The sequence below is a fragment of the Polyodon spathula genome, chromosome 14, assembly GCF_017654505.1.
Source record: "Polyodon spathula isolate WHYD16114869_AA chromosome 14, ASM1765450v1, whole genome shotgun sequence".
Classification (NCBI taxonomy): domain Eukaryota; kingdom Metazoa; phylum Chordata; class Actinopteri; order Acipenseriformes; family Polyodontidae; genus Polyodon; species Polyodon spathula.
Window position 1 is genome coordinate 8602376 of NC_054547.1, and position 18427 is coordinate 8620802.

The window sequence follows — 18427 nt, forward strand, 5'->3', positions numbered from 1 at the left end:
ATTCCAAACCAGCTGTACATTAGTTTACTGATATAGTTGTTTTTTAAAATTCATATTAGAATCATTAGAAATGCTGTATTTATTCTGCCTTGTCCCATTCATTAACTCCCCCCAGCTATCTAGCGGAAGCAGTGCCTGTCATAGAGCCAAGCCAGTCTTCTGACGGTGTTTTTTTTTTCTTACAGACTGAGGGCTGCATAGAACCAGAGCCAGGTCTACCCTGCCAGCCATTGCAGCTGCAACAACCAATAGTGCAGCTGCGCGGGATCCAAGCAAGACTGGCAGGGAAGCTTCATTGAGTTTCTCAGGGTGCTGCCCTCAGACTCATCAGACAGGAAACTACAGACACACTTGGTGCATTTGACCTTGGCAGTTTCGTCTTTGCCCTTTATCCTTTGTTGGGCTTTTCACGTGTTTCTATAGCAACTGAGAGAAAGCAGGGGTACGCGCCAAAACATCCATTGTTTTAGTTGTCAGCGTTTCTGATTAAGATAATTTAGCATTAAAAAGAACCCAACTCGTTGCTATTAGAAACCGCAGATATGTAAACCAGCACAGCTGGTATTTCAACATTGACAAAATCAGCATTGTGCCTTTCAGTGCTGTAAGGGTGTGCAGTAAGTTTAGATATGAGCTTTTCCATTAACCCTGCTGCATTGTTTTTCTTTTAAAATTTGACCACAGCAATATATTCCCTACATTAAAAATAAGTGTTCAGATGACACAAAATCAATGTGTCTCACAGTTCACGCATATAAAGGGAACCTATTGGTCAACCATAAGAGGGCATTTTTTAAAAAGAACTGCCTCACTCTGCCACAGAAACTCACAGTGAGACAGAATCCACAGGTCACCAAGCATGAGAAGCACATAATCCACGGAGTTGTTGGCAGATCATCAGTTTCAAAAAATATCCCTTGGCAGTACTCAAACCCATGCCTATGACAGCAAGTGCAAAATTAATTTATATAATTACATTCATATATATCACTGTATTCAGGATCAGTCCAGGAGCAGTACTGGTAGCAAGCAGAACATAATTGGAAAACATCAGCGTATTAAGTTAATTTGGACCAGTATTGTTGGTTGTATGTATAGCAGCATTTAAAAGATGCACCAACTTAATAAAGCCACCAAATTTCAATTTAGAACTAATCTCACTAAACAATTATACATGATGTGTTTATGGAGGTTACACAGATTTGCATGGGTATAAATCACAACTGTGGACAAATCCATCTAATACATATTTCCCAGACACTGGATTCTTTATCTTTTTTTTTTTTCTTGCATATTATGGACTAGTAAATCTAATTTACCGCTTTACATTTGGAATCAGCTTTTCTCATCCCACCAATATACACCAGTCCATTGAAAACCATAGTAACGAATGGATATATGGATATAAATGTAATGTAATTTCAATCAGACAAAGTAACCCTTCATTATGTGAGCATTACTTATATCGCCTCAGTTGCACCACTGATGAAAAAAAACAAAACAAAAAAAAACAATCAAAGCTCAAAGCAGGGTCTGTTATTCCCATGATAGGCATTAACATATTGCTCCCTACATGGAACGGATCTGTTGAAGATAGTGTCATCAAAGCACGCTTTTATTCCCAACAGAATGACCATCCAGCCTTCAGTGAATTATTAATTCAGCTCACCACTCAGAATCACTGTTCCACAGGGGCTGGTTGAAGAAGATGCTGTGATCATGTTAGTAAAGTAATTATATTTGGGTCGTCCTACATCGGTGGCTGGCATTAAAGGTTAAGAGGAGGAGGGAGGCAATCTGGAAACTTTAGTCTCAGTTGGGAGCAGTACTCATCAAGTTACTCCAAGTTAAATTAAGGAAAGTGAAAAAAAACATAAATAGAAAAGTGAAAGATTGTGATATCAATTAGTTAAATCAATGTTTACCCACATACCCTTGCGAAAGGGTTATTACCATACTGAAACATTTAGAAACTGGCTGTAATTGTGGCCTATAGCTAATAATATTGTAACAATCAGGCCTTTTAGCAAACAAATTAACTGAGTGATTCTTCCCAAATAACCGTGGCAGCAAGCACTCCATATGTATTTTTTTCCCACTAGGGAATGACTCTACAGTAGCTTCTTTATACTATACTATATAGCGCCACCTATTGAGTCAGTGCCTGCTAACTATCATCACCCAGCCGACAACCCAATAACACAAAACACAAATGAATTTATCAGGTGAATCTTTGCAGTAATTTAACTTGGGGCTAGTCCCAGGCTGATTTATGCAACGCCAATCAAGCCTCAAAACGTAGACATCTGTTGGGAACAAGCTACATTTAATCCTTGAAGCCATTGCAGCATTGCTCGTTCTTAAATGCCTGTTTCCATTCCAGCTTTTCCCCTGCAATGTATTTAAAGTTTGAATGCATGTGGATTTTTAAATATAAAATATAGGATTTTGAGTATAGGTGAGCCTCATGTCCTGTATAGTGTGTTTAGTATTTCCGAACATGAATATGTTTGAGATAAAACATGTTTCTTGAAAAGAAGTTTCCTTCACAATATTTTTATATTAATTTAATTAGCCATTGTGTTTGAGTTCATGCATAATTGTATTTAGATTACAGGTGTTTAATGTTAAGTGTTACCATTTACAATTACTTTACACCACTTGGCAAAGATGACTTTCATAAAGCACATAAAGGTTTTTTTTTTCTTTTTTTTTAAATAGGGTTGGTGAAGAAAATACAATACAAACAGACCATCATTACTGTTTTCACATTACAATTGTAACCTTGATGTGCTTACTGCATTTTGAACACATTGCTGAATATTATTCATATATTTTTAAATTCCATATCAATCCAAAATGTCTCGAGAGGAATGTTTCACATGTAATTTAATTTAAAAGACGTGCATACAAGCAGCAGAATGAGCAACATAATTGTTTATCAATAATAAACAATGCAGTATTCATAGCTATCAGTGTTCTTTAACAGATAACTGCATTTGAAAACAATTGCGTATTTATAGTGAGTAATCCATGAAAATCAATCATTCAAAATGCAAAACTGCAAGGAAGAAATATGTGTCTAAATATCCAATAGTCAGTCCCCTGTGCATTGTCAACTAAAATATGGCATAGTAACCTACTAAGATCCAGAATGACCTTTGAGTAGGTAAAAATGTCATATTGCTGGGTAGAGGAACATGAACACCCTTTGACAGCAATGGGTGCATGCCATCAATTCGGTTGTCATCATCTTTCTACTGCCCAGAGGTAATTTATCCCAGGACAATAACTTATTGATTGGTACCACGTTTATCCATGCTCGATCAGTGGATCATAACAACTGGGACAGTACTGTTTGCCTCCTTTTCCTGGTAAAGATGTAATTGACATCTAGGGCACAGCAAACAAGAGGATATTTGGCTTTTTTCCATTATTTCTCAAATAATATAACTCAAACCTGTGGCATCAGAGCAAATGTAACAGGTTTACACTGTATACATTGTATTGGCTTTTGCAAAAAAATCTATTATAATTTTTGTTACAATCATTATATAGATCTGCAGCAACATATGTGCCACTGTTGTTTAAAGGCGCTGGTCTGAAAAATGTTTCAAAGCAGAAGACTCTCAGTATACAGTTCAATACTGCTAAATAAAGTCATGCTAACCAGGGCTTTAAAATCAATTTTCTTACATCTTGTTAGCACTAGCAACATTATTACTGATGGCCATTTTCTTTGCTTTTTCCCTTTCCATTCGAAGACAACCACCAAAACATTACTTATGGGATATGCCTGCGGGTGACACACAGAGACAGAGAGATTAAATAGTCAAACCACAGAAGTCATGCTCTCTCTTTGCCTGTCAAGACAGTAAGGTAAGACCCTCTGTGTTGGTATCTGAGCGTGTTGTGAAAAAGAGCTTTGAGTCAACTGCGGTTCCCTTGCTTTTTAAGCTGAAAGCTGGCTTGCCATTTTCATGGAATCGGTGACTCCTGATTCATCTTTTTTCATTCAATCTTTCTTCAGCAACCTGCTCAAGCTCACGTGCAGGCTGCAGCTTTCCTATCTGTTGTATGTGAGTCGACTGTCTGTGCAGTATTGATTTAAAGGAGTGAGTGTTGTTGTTTTTTTCAGCCTTCACTCATGTGGGAGCACGTCCGTCACTGGGGCTAGGCTCCGCCGTGCCCCTGTTGTTGAGTGACTATGCAAGCTGCCTCATGGCAGTGATGGCAGTTATATATATATATATATATATATAGTAGTATATATATATATATATATATATATATATATATATATATATATATATATATACACACATACACACAGTACTGTGCAAAAGTTTTAGGCAGGTGTGAAAAAAATGCTGTAGGTACACTTGCACAAAGTCAGGGATTTTGTAGGCATATAGTCAGGTGTATGATTAAACAATTATACCCAACAGGTGCTAATGATCATCAATTCAATATGTAGGTTGAAACACAATCATTAACTGAAACAGAAACAGCTGTGTAGGAGGAATAAAACTGGGTGAGGAACAGCCAAACTCAGCTAGCAATGTGAGGTTGCTGAAGACAGTTTACTGTCAAAAGTCATACACCATGGCAAGAGTGAGCACAGCAACAAGACACAAGGTAGTTATACTGCATCAGCAAGGTCTCTCCCAGGCAGAAATTTCAAGGCAGACAGGGGTTTCCAGATGTGCTGTCCAAGCTCTTTTGAAGAAGCGTAGACGCAGTGGTCGGCCAAGGAAACTTACTGCAGCAGATGAAAGACACATCATGCTTACTTCCCTTCGCAATCGGAAGATGTCCAGCAGTGCCATCAGCTCAGAATTGGCAGAAAACAGTGGGATCCTGGTACACCCATCTACTGTCCCGAGAAGTCTGGTCAGAAGTGGCCTTCATGGAAGACTTGCGGCCAAAAAGCCATACCTCCGACGTGGAAACAAGGCCAAGTGACTCAACTATGCACGAAAACACAGGAACTGGGGTGCAGAAAAATGGCAGCATGTGCTCTGGACTTAAATATTTGGCTGTAGCAGAAGGCAGTTTGTTCACCTAAGGGCTGGAGAGCGGTACCTGAATGAGTGTCTGCAGGCAAAAATTAAGCATGGTGGAGGTTCCTTGCAAGTTTGGGGCTGCATTTCTGCAAATGGAGTTTGGTCAGAATTAGTGGTCTCCTCAATGCTGAGAAGTACAGGCAGATACTTATCCATCATGCAATACCATCAGGGAGACATATCTGATTGGCCCTGAATTTATTCTGCAGCATGACAATAACCCCAAACATACAGCGAAAGTCATTAAGAACTATCTTCAGCGTAAAGAAGAACATGGAGTCCTGGAAATGATGGTATGGCCCCCTCAGAGCCTTGATCTCAACATCATCGAGTCTGTCTGGGATTACATGAAGAGAGAGAAGCAACTGAGGCTGCCTAAATCCACAGAAGAACTGTGGTTAGTTCTCCAAGATGTTTGGGCCAACCTACCTGCCGAGTTCCTTCAAAAACTGTGTTCAAGTGATTTCCTTAATTGATGCTGTTTTGAAGGCAAAGGGTGGTCACACCAAATATTGATTTGATGTAGATTTTTCTTCTGTTCACTCACTTTGCATTTTGTTAATTGATAAATATAATCTATTAACATGTCTAATTTTGAAAGCATTCTTACTTTACATCATTTTTTCACACCTGCCTAAAACTTTTGTACAGTACTATATATATATATATATATATATATATATATATATATTATATATATATATATATATATATATAGACTACACCTCGCTGGCTGCCTCGACCCACCCACCTCGGTGCGTGCATTGTTACTGGAGACACACCTGTGACTGTGACCATGACGAGCATACCATGGTTCCACGCCTGCATGTCCTGCAAGGCAAACATGCTGCATAATGATGGCCACTCTCTCTGCGTGTGGTGCCTAGGTGTTCAACATGCCACAAGGCCATCGGGGATGAGGACTTTTGCGACATCTGCTTGGCTTTTCAGCCCAAAGTCTGTCACAATAGGCTGAATAGGACCATGGGGATAGAAGTTCCGTCCCCCACAGAGGAGCCATCAGCAGCCCTCAGGGCCCCACCACCACTCCTCCAATTGTCACAAAGCCCCTCGCAGGAGATGTGCTCAGGCTCCTGTGCCAACACCCCGTATTCACTCCTTGTCTCACAAGCGAGGAGGGTGAAGCACTCAAGGCAGGTAAGAGACATCATGGACCTCAAGGCGCAGATGGACCAGGTCCTTGAGCTGCTGTCTAGACAGCAAGCGCCGATGAAGGTCCTAGCCCCGCTACCATCCGCACCAGGTCCAGTTCCTGGGTCTCCCACGGGAGCCCAGGTGAGCTGGAATCGTAGTCTTTGTTGGCAGAGGAGGACACATTGTCTATAGCGGCCTCTTGGGATGAGGGCTTCTACCACACGGAGATGGAGGACGGAGAGGAACCGATTCTGTCAAACGAGGTGGAACCTAGCTCCAAGGTTGCCTCAGTGGCTAGTTTGCCACCATTGTCCAGCTCCATGTCAGCACTGATGGTATACACTGCAACCTTTTTGCAGGTCCCCTGGGCGACACCGACAGAGCCCCACTGGTCCATGTTTCGGACACAGGCCGTGGCTCCCTAACCACAGTCCTTTCCACCATTCCCTGACTTTATGGAGGAAGTGTGCTCCTCTTGGGACCATCAGCGCCAATTGTGTTGAAACAAGCTGCTCAGCTTGCTTCATTGGAAGGTGTGGAAGGTGAGGATTTCCCCTGGTGGACTCTACCATTGCACCCTTGGTTAAGGCTCCACCAGTGAGGGTGTCTATGAAGACAGCCTTCTTCCTGGCTATCACCTCCGCAAAGGGGGGTCAGTGAGCTACAGGCACTGTTTGTGCACAGCTCCTGTATGAGGATTTAGGACAATGGCAACAGGGTGCCATTGTGTACAAACCCTGTTTGTCTCCCTAAGGTGATCACAGCCTTCCACATGAACCAATCTGTGGAACTGGAGTCTTTCCATCCACCTCCGTTTTCTTCGGAGGAGGATAGGAGATTGAACCCAGTGAGGGCGCTGAGAAGTTACGTGAATAGAACAAGAGCTCTGCGTCATTCTGACCAGCTCTTTGTCACGGTTTATGGACTCTAGGACAGCCCCTCTCAAAACTGTGACAGTCCCACTGGATTGTGGATACAGTCTCTGTGGCGTATGACAATGCTGGCTTACCCCCACCTTGGAGATTAGCTGCGCACCCCCCTAGAGGGTTGTTTACATCTTGGGACCTCACTGTCTGATATATGTACGGTGGCTAGCTGGGCTACGCCACATACATTCTCCACATTCTACTGTTTGATTGTGGTAGATATTTATTTTCTTTCAACAGGCACAAGGATCCTTGAGATTGTACACTCGCACTGCTAACCTAGGGTTAAGCGGTTCTGATATGTCCCTCGTAAGCTGCTGTTCCTTCTCCCTCGCGACGGCTCTGGTGTACATTTCCCATACGTAATGTTCTGTGGTCGTCTTTGAATTGAAAGGGAACGTTAGGTTACTTACCGTAACCCTGGTTCCCTGAAAGAGAAGACGACCACCAACCAGCGAGGTCGCATCGGTCGCCCTCACGGCTTCAATGCCAAAAGAGAACATGGCTTCCATGGTTTGACTATTTAATCCCTCTGTAGGCGGGACAGAGGGTGTTACCCCAAGAAGGGGCCTATCGGCAGCTCTGGTATAGACAGCTCAGAAAATACCTACCAATAGGCAGGCATATCCCATACGTAAAGTTTTGGTGGTTGTCTTCTCTTTCAGGGAACCAGGGTTACAATAAGCAACCTAACTTTTTTTATACTTTAATTCTTGATATGCAACGCTAGATGAAATGTTATTACCACTTCTGGAACTTAATCACTTCAGTGTTGTACTGTACAAACTCACTCCAATCAGACCATGTTATCCATAGAAAGGTGCCGGGATGAAACCATTTATCTGGAATATTTATCTGAAATATTTTATCCTGAATTAACAGGTTTCAGTTCCCTTAGCCTGTCAAGAAATTTAAAATGTCAGCATCCCAGGGATTTTACACACACAGCTCAAAATGATAATTCATTATAGGAATAACATGAATAACAAAGGATAGGATATATATATATATATATATGGAGGGGGGGTCAGTCTGATTCCACCTCTTGATGATTTTGTAGATATTGATATTGACAAAACTGTTGACCTTAGTGATAAAAACATTAGAAGTGCTCAGTGGTGTCTTGGTACAAATTTCATTCTCTGACTGTATTTCCCTGCTACAGATTATGAGATTGCAGTTGTGTGGGTGTCTTGGAATTATCCTGGCAGGTAGGTATTTTTGTTGTTTGACATGATTATAGTTCACATTTCAGACTACCAACACCTACATCTGCCAACAAGACAAATTCAGAAAAAAACACATTGTTCTTCTTAAGATATGTTTATATAATTTGTTTGAAACTTTTCAGTTTATGTCTTTTATAATGGGTCATGATGGTTAAACCAGCTTTGTTGAAGATGAGGGGATGTGTCCAATCTGTTATATACAGTATTACGAAATTATATATATATATATATATATAAAAAAATTAATAAAATAAAAATGTAAGTGGTGTCAGACCTAAACTTTGGTGAACCCTCAATACTAAGAGCAGACACGATACAGTTTTATTAAAGGGGATTCACCCTAGGTGGGTTTGTAGTCAGTGTCTTTATACACACAATATGCCTATCTGGCCATCAGGGGTTCTTTACAATACGTTTCTCATCACATTCAAATTTTTAAGTGCTGCACTATTCCCTTTCCAGTATACATAATTACAAAAAAAAAAACAGGTTTGATGCATATGTACAGAAATAATACATTCCTGCACACTTCCATGTCGTTTCTTCTCCCAAAAGGAAGTGCATTACTCTGTAACGAATGACATTAATATATATATAAATAATATTATAATATATATATATATAAGATATATATATATATATATATATACATATAGGAGATATTATATATTATATATATCCCAAAAGGGAATTCCTAGTGCATCACGATTTTTTTTAATAAGGTTCAAATCAGAGTGGTTTATTGATATGACATCACATCTTAGAGCAGACTCTAATCATTACCACGTGCCTGTTCAATGAAAATCTAATGCAGAATGTATTAATAATTTTACTGTGTGATACTGTGGCACTCACTTTAAAGTTTGTCAATTTCTTTGATCTCCCTGGGAGGCAGCATTTCAAAGACTAATATGCAAAGAATTTTATTATATACATAATTGGACGAAAATAAACATAATAAAAAGACAAAACAAGTTACCTTTATCTTTTTTTTTTTTTTTTTTTTTTTTTTTTTTTTTTTTTATTTTTACCATATTTTGGTTATTTCCAAACTCTACAATACTGTGCATTAAAAAGGAAAGATGAAAAATGAACAGGTCTTCAGTTGCTGCAGGCTTTTTCTGTAATCAAGCAATTCATTCAGAAGACTCAGGAAATGACATTCTGGAACTGTTAAGTGATTTCACACTGCTTATCTTGAAACACACATTTCATTGAGCTGCCCTGCACACACTGTTTCTTGAATTTCTTCCAGAAGATGTTTGGTAGATGATTGCTTCCCAGTACTTTCTTACTTCTTGCTGAATTAATGGCTTCACCCAGACAGTTGTAATTCTTTAGGGGTTTAATCATGATATTTTATTTTAAATTTTTCTTTATTTTCAATCAGTACAACAGGATTCCAGTAATAAGATGAATAAGTGTTTGTTTTCAGTTATACTCTATGTATTGTATGCTTTTTTAATTGTTATCTTTTATTTATTTATTTATATTCTATAAAATTGTCTTGTTCAAAATGTTACACTGGATTCCATGAACTAGTGAAAAGTCAAGCCAGTTTTTATTTTAGCGGTGGTTGTGATAGTGTTTTTATCTGTAACATCTAACGCTGATAACAAAATCGTCCGTGACATTTGTCTACTTGACTTAATGGTAAACAAAATGTATACATTCTTTATACAATAATGTCAAGAAAGTTTAGATTAAGCACAGTAGTCAACCGTCATACCTGAAAGCAGCCTTTTGCCTTCCATGTTATGTGGTTGTTTTAATCTGAAATGTAGTGACTTCTTTACCTTGAAGGTGGACATTACTTTATTGAAATAGACTCCCCACACCCACCCCCCCCCCCCCCCCCCCCCCCCCCCCACACACACACCACACACACACACACACACACACAACTAGACACAACTAATTGGATCAGTTCACACTGCTGAGCCTTGGAAGCAATCAGGAAAAGGAATCACATTATTTCACGCTACAAAACTAAATAACTGCGAGAGGCATCCTAAATCTCAGAGCTTCATGTTTGGTTTTTTTTTTAATCAGATTTTTCTCCAGTTATTGAATCTTTTCAAAATGCATAGGGATTCCAGAGGAACAAAGGTATTCTAGTGTATAAAAGAGTCGTCAAAGCACTTTTTAAAAGAATGGATTTTTCTGAAGCAATTGAAAATGTGATTTTTACTTTAAAAAGCAATATTCAATAAAAGCACAGACTGGAAATTAGTTTTAGAATATGTTAGGGACAAAAATCCACAGTATAGCATGGTGATTTAGAGCAGCAACCATCACATTGAATACACTTAATAAGTTGGGTTTTTTTGGCACCCATTATGATGTTTGATGATGTTACTGTTCCTTAATCTACGAAGGGTTTGAAACCAGATAAATGTTATTGAAGTGTTTCTTCCCGGGTGGCAATTTGTTTTTTAATTTTGTCCACTGCTTTGTATAGAATTGCCAAAAGGTTCAATAATCATCATGTTTTGGCTACCTTGTTGAGATAACCTGGAACAATAATTTGCCTTAGCTGGAGATTGGGTCTTTTTTAAAATGTTTTTTGTATCTTTTTAAGCAAGGTTTGAAACCTTGCTAGAATGGCAAATGTTTAAATCTTTAAATTGTAAAATTGTCATAAAAATTGAAGAGTAGTGACTATTCAGTTTCTTTGGCAAATAATAGTAAAACATAGTGATATATATATATATATATATATATATATATATATATATATATATATATATATATATATATATATATATATATATATACACACACAAGTTAGGATCTTATCCATGACTTGTTTTTTAAGGGACCTACATCCACTCAGTATTCACTCTTGGGACCGACCTATTAAATGTCTATTAGGTGGCACTGTAACCATACCGGAAGGTGGTTTGATCAAATATTGTAGTTAAGAGTAAAAGATGAAAGAATAAAAGATAGGTTAAGTCTCAAAAGCCATGTGTGCAATAATGGAAAGCGAAATGTATTTATGGCTTCTGACAACTAGAAAACTTGAGAAAACTGGCAGCAAGGAAGGAGGAGCTGCTGTTCTGGTTGCAAAAGAGAAAACTTAAGAAATTTGGCAGCAGTGGCTATATCATGTAGGGGTGTAACATTTATATGCTCAATCAAATGGAAAGTGTAAACGTGGAACAGACAGAATCCGGAAATATTATTAATAATACCAGACTATAAAATATAAAGGCTAAATTGCTGTCTTTCTCCCTGGCAAACATTGCTTCATGCTAGACTACATTACGCCAAACAGTAGTTTATCCTATTGATTCAGCAATCAATTAAGAATAGCCACTACAATGAAAAATGATGTCCGACTCCTACCTGACGCATATTGAATGCTGTTCATTTCACAAGTTACATGTATTTGATTGCCACACTGCTCCAGGGGATCCAAGAGATGACGGGGGAGCTAGAACTCCTAACTCCAAAATCAATGATATTTGTTTAATTATTAGGCTAAATTAACCAACACCACAGCTGTAATTACTGTGGATGCCCAGCAGCTATACAAAAAATAATTGAATCACGCAAACTAGAGGCATGAAATAATTTCCACTGCTCATTTGAATTGTTTTGGCATTGAATGATAAATAGGGGACAAAAAGGTTTCCAAGAACAAGTTTGACTTAATCTATTGGGCTTCTAAAAAGTCATAGGAACGTTTAAAGCTTGACTGACTCATTCTGATTTAAGCACCTCAATGTTTTGACAAAAAAGCTATTTGCTCCGTTTTTTTTTGCTTATAAAATAACGTTTAAAAAACACTGGTATTACTATTAAAAATATTTGCAGAACACATAGTTCTGAGTCTCCTTAAGTAACAATGGATACACTGAGCATGCTGAGCTAATGAACCTCGTAGCTATTTAGGGGCGCATTTTCAACCAATAATAGAGCTGGAATTATCAACACACTTATTTTCATGAAGTTTGTGTATTAAAACTCACATCATTCAAAATCCACTTTGGTTACTTTTCCCAACACTTTGCAGTGCGACCAATCACTTTTAGCATTAGTACTGTATAGCCACAGAAGAAATGTGATGCAGTTAAATTTTCAAAATTACATAAGATCCCAGCCTTATTTTAATTGCACATTGCCTGGAATCCAATAACGACCACCCCATCAGATTGTCTGCCAGAAGAACCAGCACACCGGAACGTTAACCATGTGACCAGTTGCTATTGAGCTGCAATGTGTAGTGCCAGTGAGATTGAGATAAGGATGCACTTTCACCTTTGCTGAGTTATCTGTCTTTAGAAATCTTTTTATCTATTGACAAGCCTCTCACTTGATTAGAGCTTTCAGGCTTCAATGCGCCTTTTCTGTTAGAAAAAATCCCTTCACGGTGTAAGTTAGGACACCCAGAGGAAAAGCTGGATGAAAACAAATGTTACCTATCTAAAACTCAGGATGAGTCTGCTAGATATGATTGTGTTTAAAAAGATTAACAACACAATCTGTTGGTGGCATGTTGTATAGAAAAAACAGACATGTGTTGAAACTAATCTTCATGAGGGATAAAGGAACCATACTCTTTTACACTAACGAAATACTTGGCATGATATATAATAATGTTTTTTTTTTTTTTTTGTTTGTTTGTGTGTTTGTTTTGTATGACAAAGTCAAGTTGTTGTTTATAGTTTTTCTTATTGGTTTAATTTACACTAGTATTTTTTATATGATAGCATTCAACAGTACCTGATACTATTGTATGTACACATTGTCATGCAGTAGTATTTGGATGTTAGTAATTTATTGTAGTGTGGCTACTTCAGAGGATGATAAACATGAGTAATACATTTCATCACAGTCTTCACTGATTTCATCTAAACACCAGATACCGATTTTACCTTTACATATTAAAGGTTCTCCATCATTGGTTATTGTCATTTCATGGTTTTGTATTATTCATATGACAAACTAATTCATTCAATAAACATTATTTTGAAAGAAAATTGACAAAAACCACACCACGCTGCTGTAAAAGATATAACTGAATTTGAAAGATATTTTTATTTTAGGGGAATGATTATCTTCTGTATCAAAATCTCTTTTCAATTGGTTGGCATGACAGAAAAGAGCTTTTTCAGGTGGCAGAGAAGGCTTTTCCCCTGACTTCACAAACTTGTTGACAAATGTGTTATGCTTTCAGGGTTAATGCTCAATACATTGTCAGACTAGTTTAGACCAATCCAATGAGACAGGCAAGATGAATGCAAACCGTCACTGTGAAGTTAATAGCAGGTGCTTTTTCAATCATTTTACTTCCTTTAGCTTGTGCAAGTCCTTTCATACACTGATTGCTTATTTCCACAACTCAGCATCACCTGACAAGCTTTGTGCAGAGTTCTAATTTGTCTTGTATTGCCAGATTTGAAATCCCTAGTGTTCTTGACTGCAGGCACATTTGTTCCCCAATCTCATCTCATGTTCCTTCATTCAGTCAGGCGTCATTTTGGGGCACAACATTTGTGTTTTTGTGTGATGAGTTCCAGCAAAGTTTTTTTTTTTAGTTTTTTTAACAAATCTCACAACTCTATTTATTAGAAACTTGACAGTTTTAAAATTGGTTTCCATTGGTGAGACCATCAATTCCTAATCTAAATCTTGGGAGCATACAATACTTACCACGGGCAGCAAGCTATCTGCTATATACACAGATCAATGAGACAAAATGATCATCATAATTTAAATACAGACAGGGAAAGTTCAGTGGCTGTGTATTGGTATTATCCTTCAAAAACCAGTTAGAGACTCCCCAGGGCTTTACAAATTGCAGTACCGCGATTCAAACCGACAAACATGTGGATAAGAACAGTTTGTAGCTGGAATTTTTCTCAGTGACATAGAGCATCCTATGGAAATCACATTACACTATGTAACACAATTTTTGTTCCTGGGTAGTAAGTGTTATTTCCTAATTGCTTATGCCTCAAAAGTATAGAAAATGGCTATTATTCCCCACAAACTTTGCTTTTGTGACCAGGACAGTGATATTTTGAAATTTACCTATTTCCAATGAGAAAACGGTCTTTTCGTTCACATAAAGTAAAAAAAAAACAACATATGAATCCAAATTAACATGTATTTATACTAAAGAAATACAAAAATGACTACAAAAGATTTAGAAGTGAGTAGTTTTTCGAGATTTACGATTATACTGTAACACTTTCACGAATCAGCCCCCAAATGTAATTTCCCATCATGTTCTCGTTATACTGTCCTTGGTAGCGGCGTTCAAAGTCCAGTATATCCTGGTGGAAGCGCTCGCCTTGCTCCTCCGAGTACGCTCCCATGTTCTCCTTGAATTTATCAAGATGAGCATCAAGGATATGGACTTTGAGGGACATCCTACAGCCCATTGTGCCATAGTTCTTCACCAGAGTCTCAACCAGCTCCACATAGTTTTCGGCCTTGTGATTGCCCAGGAAGCCCCGAACCACTGCGACAAGGCTGTTTCAAGCCACTTTCTCCTTACTAGTGAGCTTCTTGGGGAATTCATTGCACTCCAGGATCTTCTTTATCTGTGGTCCGACGAAGACACCGGCTTTGACCCTTGCCTCAGACAGCTTAGGGAAGAAGTCTTGAAGGTACTTGAAGGCTACCAACTCCTTATCTAGAGCTCTGACAAATTGTTTCATAAGGCCCAATTTGATGTGCAGTGGTGGCATCAGCACCTTCCGGGGGTCCACAAGTGGCTCCCACTTGATGTTGTTCCTCCCCACAGAGAACTCAGTCCGCTGTGGCCAGTCCCACCTGTGGTAGTGCGTCTTGGTGTCCCTGCTGTCCCAAAGGAAAAGATAGCAGGGAAACTTGGTAAAACCGCCTTGGAGACCCATCAGGAATGCCACCATTGCAGCCTCTTGATGCCATCTCAGAAAAATGCAGATATGTATCCACTTAGGCAGCTGGAACTAAACTGAACTGGTGGGCTTAAGGCCCCTGTATTTATACTACTACTTATATTACTGGAAAGTTCTAGACAGTTCTGGAAGTTACTCCAAGTTTACTCAGCACTGAATCTATCTGGAGTGTTCTGGAAAATAGGTAAATTTCAAAATATCACTGTCCTGGTCACAAAAGCAAAGTTTATATATGTTATATATATATATGTTCCTTTAAGCTTAATTAAATGTGTTCCTTTGTGAGTGTTGGATAAATAAACGTACAGTAATATTAACCCAGATCCCATGTTTACAGTTTCATAGGAAACCCATTATCACAGGTTTTCTTTTCTTTTTTTCTTTTGGTCAGGTCGTACAATTACAGTAGGTTGTCTTAGCAACACTTCAGATGAAGAGCACTCACAATTCATTCAAAGCTATTTTACAGATTGCTGAGCAATTAAGATTTCACTGGGTTACGGAACAGGGGCATTCGTCACAAGGAAAATGAAATAACAGTAAGGTCTTTTAAAAGTATGAAATGTTGTATTCAGCACATTATCTTTTGCATTATTAAATTACTGTCTTACGTGTTTGCATCAACATTGCATGTGCAGTTTTTGTTTCTATCACTTATAAGATGTGTTTGATTTTAAGGCCATGTGGGTGAATCTGTTTGCAGTGTATGTGTGATTGAAAATTCCATACATATTTTTGAAAATTTAAATAAAAATTGTTTAAACACACTTAAAAAAAAAAAAAAAAAAAAAAACTAATATCAATATATTTTTTAATGAATGTATATCTAGGCTATCCATTATATTGGGACAGTATAGATATTGTGACAGTTTTCCCATTAGTTGAAGGGTATGAAAAAAATCAACTGATATAAAATAAAAATGTTAAAAATAAAAACTCGAAATACATTTTAAAAAAGAGTTATATACAGCATATAAGGTATTCAAGCTAATTACTTATTAATAACAAAACCATTTATATTTGAAAAAATGTCTACTATGCACAGCATTTGATGTGTGAGAAGCTAGAACAGAAATGTAAAGCAAGTTGCTGAGTTAAGACTGAAGACGCTAGTGAAAATCTGCAGATGAGCTTTGATGATATGCACCTCCAGCAACAGAAGAAATTCCCAGAGCTGAAAGCTCACTTAGACCAACAGAACATGTTTGTTTAGCTACCACAAGGCACAAAGATGAATATTAATTATTTACAGAAAAAAAAAACACATCGCCTCAAGTAATGAATATTAATTAAATGAAGTAAAACAAGAACCACTAATGGCTGTTATCATTAGGAAATGTTACCATAGAAATGCCTGAAGTTGCTTTTTGTAATGTGTTTGTATTTTTAATAATAATGCTGTTTTTATTGTAGTTCAAGATTGGATGTTTGACATTTGAATGGTTCATTATTATTACAGTATTCTAAACACGATTCAATCTCTAAACATCATTATTTTGTTCCCAAGTGGACGATTGAGACTTATTAACCCTTGAAGAGAATCATAATATTTCCTTAAAAGAGTAAAATGATCATTAACACTGTATAATAAGTGTCATCATTTTAAACATATTTATGTGTGTATTTAACTAATATGTTTCCTACTGAATTCCTATAATGTAATTAGGACTTAATATTGAACTCAGACTCCCTATGAGTATCCAACAGAAATGTCACTCAGTGTTTGTATGTAAGGGTGACAGCTCTGTTTCTGTGTAATTAAATAAATGGAATGTATGCACATTGATGTGACATCATGCTGTATATATTTATAATGCTCATTTTTAATGATTAAAGTGAGTACCACCAAGAGTAGTGTATAAAAAGAATGAGGACATTTGATTCACCATTTTGTAACTAACTAGACAACCAAAGAAGCTCTTTTTCCCCGACTCAGTGGGAGGGTCCCTTAATTATGGAGCATTGATAATACAAAACAAGTTGTAAGGATAGTTACACCATTTTAGCACATCAACATATGATATAAAGTAAGCACTACAGTATGTTGACCCAATACTTCTTTGTAGACACATACTGTATGTGGTTTTTAAAGTCTCATATTGCTTGATATGTACTACTCATAAAAAGTTAGAGATATGTCATTTAGAGTACCACACTTTTCCGAATAGTCAGGTCAGTGCTATACATAATTCAACCAAACTGGTTCTGCATCACTGAAACTGGCAGTTCAACAGACAAGCCAGGCAGGCAGACAGACACACACATAAAAACAAAAAGACAGACCGACGGGTCTATAGAATCTGACATGCTGCACAGGAGCTCTGCTGTATCTGCATAGTCCAAGTGAGTGTTTTACTGTGAAGGACTAAACCTCCAGTTGATATGCAGTCTTGAGCCACAGCATAAGAAATAATGAATGTACTGTAAGTGCATTTACATTTTTATTACCAGATTCGTGAAACCAGTGCAATTACAGATACATCTTAACAATAAATAAATACAAACATATTTTGGTGTATTCATCTTTTTTTTTTTTTCAGAAGCAAGTTTTTTTTTAATAAATCTATTCCAACTTACCTAGGGTCTGCTCAAGCCAGTCAAATGATGCTGCAAATTATCTGTAGTTTTTCCAAAGCTTTTAGCTTCTTCTCACAAAACAAAGGGATAGCAGAATCTCAGAATATTCGTCCAGATGATGGCAAGGATACTTAATTGGAATCAGTTAGGGGACGCTTCCATCGGCGTTCAAAGGCTGGTTTCTCATTGCGTGCCTGGGCAACAGTAGGGAAGCTGAGCTATCTGTACCTAGCTCTTACTCTCAGTGCCTCTCTCTCTTTCTCCTCTCCCAGTTTCTCTCATTATATTGCATCTCACTTTCCAATACCGCTGCTTGTGCAGCCCCTAGTGGCCACATTGTCTGCAAGGTTTTACATTTCCCTTTTTGCAACTAGGTAGTCTAAGAGCAACCAGGGAAGCCAGAGAGAAAGTAATTCTTTTGCACAAAATTGCATTATTCCAACAACTATAGGTACTGTTGAAGATCAACATGACTTTATTGCATTAGAATATCTATAAAAATTAATACAATTACATTTATTTTCATAAATGCATAAAATGTAAGGGTTAAAAGTAAATGGCCACAGTCATTCATTCTG

General features: G+C 37.7%; 1 protein-coding gene across 4 annotated transcripts in view; it reads right to left on the minus strand.

The window, feature by feature from the left end:
- Positions 1-18094, minus strand: part of tnr (tenascin R (restrictin, janusin)) — a 111800-nt gene extending 93706 nt beyond the window's left edge. For all 4 annotated transcript variants that reach the window (XM_041270856.1, XM_041270857.1, XM_041270858.1 and 1 more), the window contains exon 1: positions 17850-18094. The gene's annotated coding sequence lies outside the window, so the exon portion shown is untranslated. The remainder of the gene's footprint in view (positions 1-17849) is intronic.
- Positions 18095-18427: the final 333 nt, after the last annotated feature.